This window comes from Trichechus manatus, unplaced genomic scaffold (genome assembly GCF_000243295.1).
Source record: "Trichechus manatus latirostris isolate Lorelei unplaced genomic scaffold, TriManLat1.0 scaffold00125, whole genome shotgun sequence".
Lineage (NCBI taxonomy): Eukaryota > Metazoa > Chordata > Mammalia > Sirenia > Trichechidae > Trichechus > Trichechus manatus.
Window position 1 is genome coordinate 3,198,854 of NW_004444061.1, and position 9,635 is coordinate 3,208,488.

A 9,635-nucleotide genomic window follows, 5' to 3' on the forward strand; every position below is an offset into this window, starting at 1 on the left:
GACTGTGGGACATAAAATGATACTTGTGAAGAATGTGCCTCTTAGACAAGTAGATACAAGAGACCAAAGGGGCGGCTTCTGTCCAGAGGTGAGATGGGAAGGCAGAGAGAGTTAGGACCTGGTTGAATGTTCATGGGAAATCAGGGGCGGAGGGGAGGAGTGTTCTGTCGCAGAATGGGGTGAGGGGTTAGAGTTTCATAACAATGTATGCAAAAAAAAAAAAAAAAAAAATTCTGTATGGGAGAAAAAAAAAAAAGCCCTGGTCCTGACAGCTTCACTGGAGAATTCTACCAAACTTTCAGAGAAGAGTTAACACGAGTACTACTAAAGGTATTTCAGAGCATAGAAAAGGATGGAATACTCCCGAACTCATTCTACGAAGCCAGCATAAACCTGTTTCCAAAACCAGTAAAGACACCACAAAAAAAGAAAATTACCGACCAACAGCCCTCATGAACATAGTCCCAAAAATCCTCAACAAAATTCTAGTCAATAGTATTCAACAACATGTCAAAAAAAAATAATTCACTATGAGCAAGAGGGATTCACACCAGGTATGCAGCAATGGTTCAACATTAGAAAAACAATCAATGTAATCCATCACATAATAGAAGATGAGACCCACATGATCTTATCAATTGATGCAGAAAAGGCATTTGGCAAAATCCAACACCTATTCATGATAAAAACTCTCAGCAAAATAGAAATAGAAGGGAAATTTCTCAACATAATAAAGGGCATTTATACCAAGCCAACAGCCAACATCATCCTAAATGGAGAGAGTCTGAAAGCATTCCCCTTGAGAATGGGAACCAGACAAGGATGCCCTTTATCACCACTCTTAATACTGGGCTGGAGGTCCTAGCCAGAGCAATTAGGCTAGAAAAAGAAATAAAAGGCATCCAAACTGGTAAGGAAGAAGTAAAAGTATCACTATTTGCAGATGATATGATCTTATACACAGAAGCCCAAAGAATCCACAAGAAAACTACTGGAACTAATAGACGATTTCAGCAAAGTATCAGGATACAAGATAAACATACAAAAATCAGTTGGATTCCTCTATACCAACAAAGAGAATTTCGAAGAGGAAATTACCAAATCAATACCGTTTACAATAGCCCCCAAGAAAATAAAATACTTAGGAATAAATCTAACCAGAGATGTAAGAAACCTGTACCCAGAGAAGTAAGAAACCTGTACAAAGAAAACTACAAGATACTACTGCAAGAAACGAAAATAGACCTACATAAGTGGAAAAACATACCTTGCTCATGGATAGGAAGACTCAACATTGTGAAAATGTCAATTCTACCCAAAGAGATCTACAGATACAGTGCAATCCCAATCCAAATTCCAACGGCATTTTTTAATGAGATGGAGAAACAAATCATCAACTTCATATGGGAAGGGAAGAGGCTTCAGATAAGTAAAGCATTACTGAAGGAGAAGAACAAAGTGGGAGGCCTCACACTACCTGATTTTAGAACCTATCATACTGCCACAGTAGTCAAAACAGCCTGGTACTGGTACAACAACAGATACAGAGACCAATGGAACAGAATTGAGAAGACAGATGGAAATTCATCCACCTATGAGCAGCTGATATTTGACAAAGGCCCAAAGTCCGTTAATTGAGGAAAAGACAGTCTCTTTAACAAATGGTGCTAGCATAACTGGTTATCCATTTGCAAAAAACTGAAACAAGACCCATACCTCACACCATGCACAAAAACTAACTCAAACTGGATCTAAGACCTAAACATAAAATCAAAAATGATAAAAATCATGGAAGAAAAAATAGAGACAATGGTAGGAGCCCTAATATATGGCATAAACAGAATACAAAACATAACTAACAATGAACAAACACCAGAAGAGACACTAGATAACTGGGCCCTCCTAAAAATCAAAACACTTATGTTCATCAAAAGATTTCACCAAAAGAGTAAAAAGACAACCTACAGACTGGGAACAATTTTTTGGCTACAACAAATCCGATCAACGTCTAATCTCTAAAATCTACAAGATACTGCAAAACCTCAACAACAAAAAGGCAAACAACCCAATTGAAAAATGGGCCAAGTATAAGAAGAGACACTTCACCAAAGAAGACATTCAGGCGGCTAACAGATACGTGAGGAAATGCTCACAATAATTAGCCATTAGAGAAATGCAAATCAAAACTACAAGGAGATACCATCTCACCCCAACAAGGCTAGCGGTAATCCAAAAAACACAAAATAATAAATGCTGGAGAGGTTGTGGAGAGACTGGAACACTTATACACTGTTGGTGGGAATGTAAAATGGTACAACCACTTTGGAAATCGATCTGGCACTTCTTTAAAAAGGTAGAAATAGAAGTACCTACCATATGATCCTGCAATCCCACTCCTTGGAATATATCCTAGAGAAATAAGAGTTGTCACACAAATAGATATATGCACACCTATGTTCATTGCAGCACTGTTCACAATAGCAAAAAAGATGGAAACAACCTAGATGCTCATCAACAGACTAATGGATAAACCAATTATGGTATATTCACACAATGGAATACTACGCAGAGATGAAGAACAATGATGAGTCCATGAAACATCTCACAACATGAATGAATCTGTAAGACATTATGCTGAGTGAAGTTAGTCACAAAAGGACAAATATTGTATGAAACCACCATTAAAAGAAGTCGAGAAAAGGTTTAAACATAGAAGAAAACATTCTTTGATGGTTATGAGGATGGGGAGGGAGGGAGAGAGGTATTCACTAACTAGAAAGTAGACAAGAATTATCTTAGGTGAAGGGAAGTACAACACGCACTACAGGGGAAGTCAGAACAACTCGAGTAAACTATAAGTAAGAATTTTCCTGAACACAACCAAACACTTTCAGGGACAGAGTAGCAGGGGCTGTATCTGGGCACCATAGTTTCAGGGAACGTCTAGGTCAATTGGCATAACAAAGTTTATTAAGAAAATGTTCTGCATCCCACTTTGGTGAGTGGTGTCTGGGGTCCTAAAAGCTTGTGAGTGGCCATCTAAGATGCATCAGTTGGTCCCAACCCGTCTGGAGCAAAGGAGAATGACGAACACGAAAGACACAAGGAAAATATTAGCCCAAGAGACAAAAGGACCACACAAACCAGAGACTCCATCAGCCTCAGACCAGAAGAACTAGATGGTGCCTGGATGCCACCAGTGACCACCCTGACAGGGAACACAACAGAGAGTCCCTAACAGAGTAGGAGAAAGTTTGGTTCAGAACTCAAATTTATGTAAAAAGACCAGACTTAATGGTCTGACTGAGGCTAGAGGAACCCTTGAAGACATGGCCCCCGGGACTCTCTGTTAACCCAGAAGTAAAACCATTCGTGAAGCTAACTCTTCAGACAAAGATTAGACTGGACTATAAAACATAAAATAATACTGGTGAAGAGTGCGTGCTTCTTAGTTCAATCAGATACACGGGACTAAATAGGCAGCTCCTGTTCTGAGGCAGGATGAGGAGGCAGAAAGGGATAGGAGCTGATTGGATGGACATGCAAAACCCAGGGTGGAAACGGGAATGTGCTGTCACATTATAGGGATTGCAACTAGTGTCACATAATGATATGTATATAAATTTTTGTATGAGAAATTAACTTGAGCTGTAAACTTTCACCTAAAGCACAATTTAAAAAAGAAAAAAAAGAAACATTGTATCAGTGAAAGAGGGTGAGTTGAAGTTTGCCAATAAAGTGTGAAGATTATTTTTTTTTATAGCTTCTATTCTGAAATAGAGAACCATGTTGTTGTTAGGTGCCGTCGAGTGGGTTTCGACTCAAAGCGTCCCTGTATACAACAGAACAAAACACTGCCCGGTCCTGCGTCATCCTCATAATCGTTGCTATGCTTGAGCCCACTATTGCAGCCACTGTGTGAATCCATCTCATTGTCTTTCTTCTTTTTGCTGACCCTCTACTTTACCAGGCATGATGTCCTCCTCCAGGCACTGGTCCCTCCTGATAGTGTGCCCAATGTAAGACAACATCTCTCCATCCTTGCTTCTAAGGAGGATTCTGGCTGTGCTTCTTCGAGGAGAACCTTGGTAAATTAAAACACCACAGCAAGTGTAGAGGTTTTATAGACCATAGTGTAATGCCTGCCACCTCTCTGAGAGCCATATATCTCTATTGAATAATCCGTTCTCTAAGGGCCTTGGGATTTCAGATAAATTTAAATGAATCAGTCTTGATTTTTCAGACAGAATTAGAGAACCTCTGATTTATGGGCCACTAAACCTTGTACCTGTAATAGTGTAATGACAAAGTAGGAGACAATTTTAGATAAATGTCAGCTAAGATTACAGTTAAAACTCCTGCTCAATTGGGTCTTGTCTGTGTAGTATGCTCTTTTGTAGCTTTGTTTTATTAAGATATCAAGCTGCACTTATATTTTACAGAACCTTTCAACATTTATTACTTCCACAAAGGAAAAAATATATAAAAATTGAAAAAGTTCTGTGAACTTATTTAAGGCCCAAATGAAAGTTTAAAAGATAAAATCAAAATATTATTCCATCTCATACTCTATCAACTCTATTTAAAAAAAACCTTTTTTCACCATCGGAACTAAAGAAACCCTTTCTAAGGTGTAATTTTATTGACATCGTTTTCCATAATGAAATAATCTGAATTTGACTAACTAGATTCATTTTCACTACTTTTTTTTTCTATTTAGTATATGCAATTTTAAATCGGAGATATAATTTAGGAGAAAAGGGAGTAATTAATTTACCTCTTACTATTTGTATTAGTAAACGAGGACCTAAGCTGTACCTTCCATCCTTGGTAGGGTAGTAAGAGACAAGTACATAATCTCTGGGCATAAGATCAGACTGAATATGAATGAAATAAGTTGATCTTAAAAAATTTTACACTAAATTCCCTTAGTTTTTAAAATGAATCTATTGTTAAAAATTTTTAAAACATGACTAGAATGCATATTAATAAAATGTTCACTATGGAAATTTTGGAAACTACAGAAATGTATAAGGAAGAAAAGAAATATATATCATTTTATTTTCTAACTCCCAACCCCCTAAACATATAGAAAAATTATTATGGTATATTACCATCTAGTATTTATTCTATGCATATATATATAGTTCTACATAAAATTGTTATCGTATTTATGATTACACAAATTTTAAATCCTGCTTTTGGTCTCTTTCCACAGATTTTTAATATCCCTATAATAGTCTATGATATAATTATATGAATATTTCTTTCTTTACTATTTTTCTTCCTTCCTCACTCCTTCCCTCCTCCCTCCTTTTGTCCCTTCCTTCCCTCCCTCCCTTCCTCTCTGTGTTTCTTTCATTTCTTTTTTAGTAAACAAGCTTTTCACTCCTGCACTATGTAGAGCACAATATAGTGGATTATATAGGAATACAAGTTGAAGAATACAAGGTTTATGCTAGAAAGGCAGACATCTGAACAAATACTATTAAAAAATAAAGAAATAAGAAAAATGATACAAAAATAGAAATCAAATTTGACTACAAAGGTAATAAATTTAGAAGCCCCAAATTAAAGACATCAATGTACTAATTTTGAATTTTTTACAAGTTTGAGTGAAGGTTTTTTTTTTGTATTCTTTTTATGTCCCAAACTAAACAACTTGCCAAGTTTAAGTCATATTTAGAGTTTCAGTATTTTGATTTATTGGTGTATTTAAACTGAAATGATAAATCTGTCATACTATTATGTAGTTTGTGTGGCTTTATAGATGCCTTCAGTATGAATTACACCTCAACATAAAGAAAACAAAAATCCTCACAAATGGACCAATAAGTAACATCGTAATAAACAGAGAAAAGATTGAAGTTGTCAAGGATTTCATTTCACTTGGACCCACAATCAACACCCATGGAAGCAGCAGTCAAAAAATCAAACTACGTATTGCGTTGGGCAAATCTGCTGCAAAAGACCTTTTTAAAGTGTTAAAAAATCGAAGATGTCATTTTAAGGACTAAGGTGTGCCTGACCCAAGCCATGGTGTTTTCAATTGCCTCATATGCATGCGAAAGCTGGATAATGAATAAGAAAGACAGAAGAAGAATTGATAACTTTTAATTATGGTGTTGGTGAGGAATATTGGATATACCATGGACTGCCAAAAGAACGAACAAATCTGTCTTGGAAGAAGTACAGCCAGAAAGCTTCTTAGAAGCAAGAACGGTGAGACTTCCTCTCACATACTTTGGACATGTTATCAGGAGGAATCAGTCCCTGGAGAAGGACATCATGCTTGGTAGAACGGAGGGTCAGTGTAAAAGAGGAAGACCCTCAATGAGATGGACTGACACAATGGTTGCCAACAATGGGCTTAAGCATAAAAACGATTATGAGGATGGCACAAGACCAGGCAGTGTTTCGTTCTGTTGTACATAGGATCACTATGAGTTGGAACTGACTTGACAGCACCTAACAACAACAACATAGATGTGGCACACAAATATACATGACTTCCACATTATACCGTTTGATCGGACATGAATTAGACAAAATCTTTGTGTTCTTTCCCATTTTGTAGCTCTCATAGAAGGATGAAAATTTTAGAAAAAAATTTAATAAATCCTTTGATAAATAATGTCCTGTCAATAAAGAGCACCTTTTCCAGTTAAACAACATAATGGAACAGAAACGGGACTTGATCTAATGCATGCAAATTCACTCATAAAAGAGATCAGCAATAAAACTGTATGTGATGGCAGTAAATTGGTCTGGTGCTCAATGACATTGGGAAGTGAGATAAAATCTGTTTGTGAATTTTATTTGAAATTTCATTAGATATTGATTCTCATATTTTAGTTTTTGAGGGTTGCCAATGTATTGAATCACAAAAGGTAAAATAGTAGACATAAGATTTTAAAAACTTCAAATGGCTATAGCAGATGAAGAAAATACATCCATAATTTCCATCAATCACTGAAATAATTTTTCTTTTAAGCTTTCTTATCGGTGTTATTCTATCTCATATTCTTCACATTATCCAGTAACATAACATTTACTTTGGATTTTTTAAGATAAGCACAAGTATAAGAGACACTTCTAAATTTTAAACTATGTGATTGTACCACCAGTGTTCCCTGAGTACCTACTGGGTGTCTGGGGATGTGCTAGGCATGATGAGGGAGCATCAGCAACACTTCTACTTTCTGTTTTAAAAATACCTTACAGCTTTCAAACTGTTTTACTAAATGAGAAAGGCAAGGTACAGAGGAGTTAAATATTTGTCCAAAATGAGATAGCTGGGAAGTGGATTCCAGAATATGAACCCTGATCTGAATTCAAGTCTAGGGCTATTTCTATTGAGCTTACTGTTCAAGGCTCTAGCCCTTGATGGGATTCAAATCAAATGCGAAAAATAGAAACCATGGTGGGAGATTTTAAGCATGATGAACTGTTTCCTTTTATTTTTTTTGTATTCTTTCCACAAGAAGAAAAAGAGCATTTTTGTCTAACTAAAGATGAAGTTCACCTTGTCCATATACATTCTTAATTAATGATTTTACCATAATAAGACTATATACTCTGCATATAAATTCTGCCAGTCTATCTGATTATAAGGATATAGTGGTTCAGGATTCAATCTATGTATCTGAGTCATTTTGTACATAAATGCACTTTGTACTCGTAACTCCCAAAAAGACATTAACTTTGAGGAATGCTTAACAGTGGTAATGAGTAGAATAAAGTCCTTCTCACAAATGTAATGTAGTGGATGTTTTTGAAGTTCATATCAGTTGTGAAATTGCACAAATGTGGCTGTGAAATTAAGATTTTCTCTACACACAGCTAACAAAGATACATAAAACTTAAGCCATCACCACCAAGCTTCAGCCAATGAAACTAACAAGTATCCACCATCACCCTCTAGGGCCATTAACTTATATTATTTTGAGCAGCTTGGAAAGGATCATTTTGTATCATTATAATAATTCTTCCTCTGCCTTAAAATAATAGTTAAGTATGAAAATATAGAGCCCAGGAAAATAGAAAGTAATATTTTCTTCAGAGAGAAAACTTAATCATATGTTGAACAAAGAAATGTTATTATATTTTTGGTTGTTTAGTTGTTGTAGACCATTTGGAGTGTAGGTTAACTGAAATTCATTTTATGCAGTCAGCTTTTAAAGTACAATTAATAATTTATATTTGAAAACATTCACCATATATGAAAAACAAATTAGCCCGAGCGCTCCCTAGTCTGCCCTTCATCTGCTCAGAGGAGAGCCTCTTGGCATCAGTTCCTGTGCTTGATTTGCAGAAGACCATCCTCTTAAATCCCCAGAAATCCCTGGATATCCTCCAGGATGGGCCTTAATTTAAGCATGAGGGGGAATTAGTACAGAGGTTCCCTCCAACTGCAAATCTCTGAGCTATTTAATCACTGCTTTGGCTGGGCTGAGGGCAATCAGCACATCAGAGCAGTGACTCCTTCCTGGGTGAGCTGAGTCTGGTGTGGACCTGGATGGGATGTGAGTTTAATCATACTCTTTTTCATAGCAGGAGCAATGGGTATATTTAGCATCTCCTGTACTGCCTGAGATCATATTCGATCTACTGATTTGAAGATGAAAAACTGCCAATAAAAATTGCTGAATCATTTAATGCTTAGTCTCACCTCTTCTCTCCATCTTTTTACACTCTTTATTGGTGGAGAGTAAGACCTTATCTTTATAGGACAACTGGTGGTGTAATGGTTAAGTGAAAGGATGACGGTTCAAACCCACCTGTAAAGATTTTACTAAAACTGCTTAGAAAACCTATGAAGCAGTTCTCCTCTGTCACATGGGGTCGCTATGAGTCAAAAATCAACTCCATGTCACCTTAACAACAACAACAAGACTTTATTTTAAATACTTCTGACATTTTAATTCTAATTTCATGGAAATAAGGTTTATTGTTGCTGTTTGTTTTGCCTGGCTTAATTTTCTTTACATCTTGGATTACCTTAGTCTCTTTTTCAACTTGAGCTGTTTAAACTTCCTGATTTTAGAACAATACCAGTGCTGATGCTAGAGACCAGGTAGTTCAAGTTATGTATCTGTCAGTTAAATCTATTCTCTCAAGGCCTAATAATATTGGTTCCCGGTACCCTGAAAATTTGGGCAGAGCCATATGTTAATTTCCTACCATAGTATGATGATATTCCATACTGTGTTTGAAATCAGTCTGATGATCTCTACTAAGATTATACTTTAATCCAGTGTAATTTAAACTTTCTTTTTATTTATAGTAATAATAGTATCTCATACATGCCAAACATTGTCCTAAGCAACTTATTTATGTTATTTAAATCCTTACAAAAAATTCTATGTGACAAAAATTTTGTCATCTCCATTTTATAAATATGGAAACCAAGACTTTGTGACTTAATGTGTATGATTTGTCCAGGCTCAAAAACCAAGTAAGTGTTTGCCCCTGGAATGAAATACAGGTGGGCCTGAATCCATTTTCCATAATCTTAACCGTGTAACTGCTGCTCCTTCCCAAAAAATCCTACTGACTTAAAACTATGAAGGTGTCGCAGTGGTGACGGTTGTTGGGGTGGTGGAGACAATAACCAATGCCACAACTCTTACAGA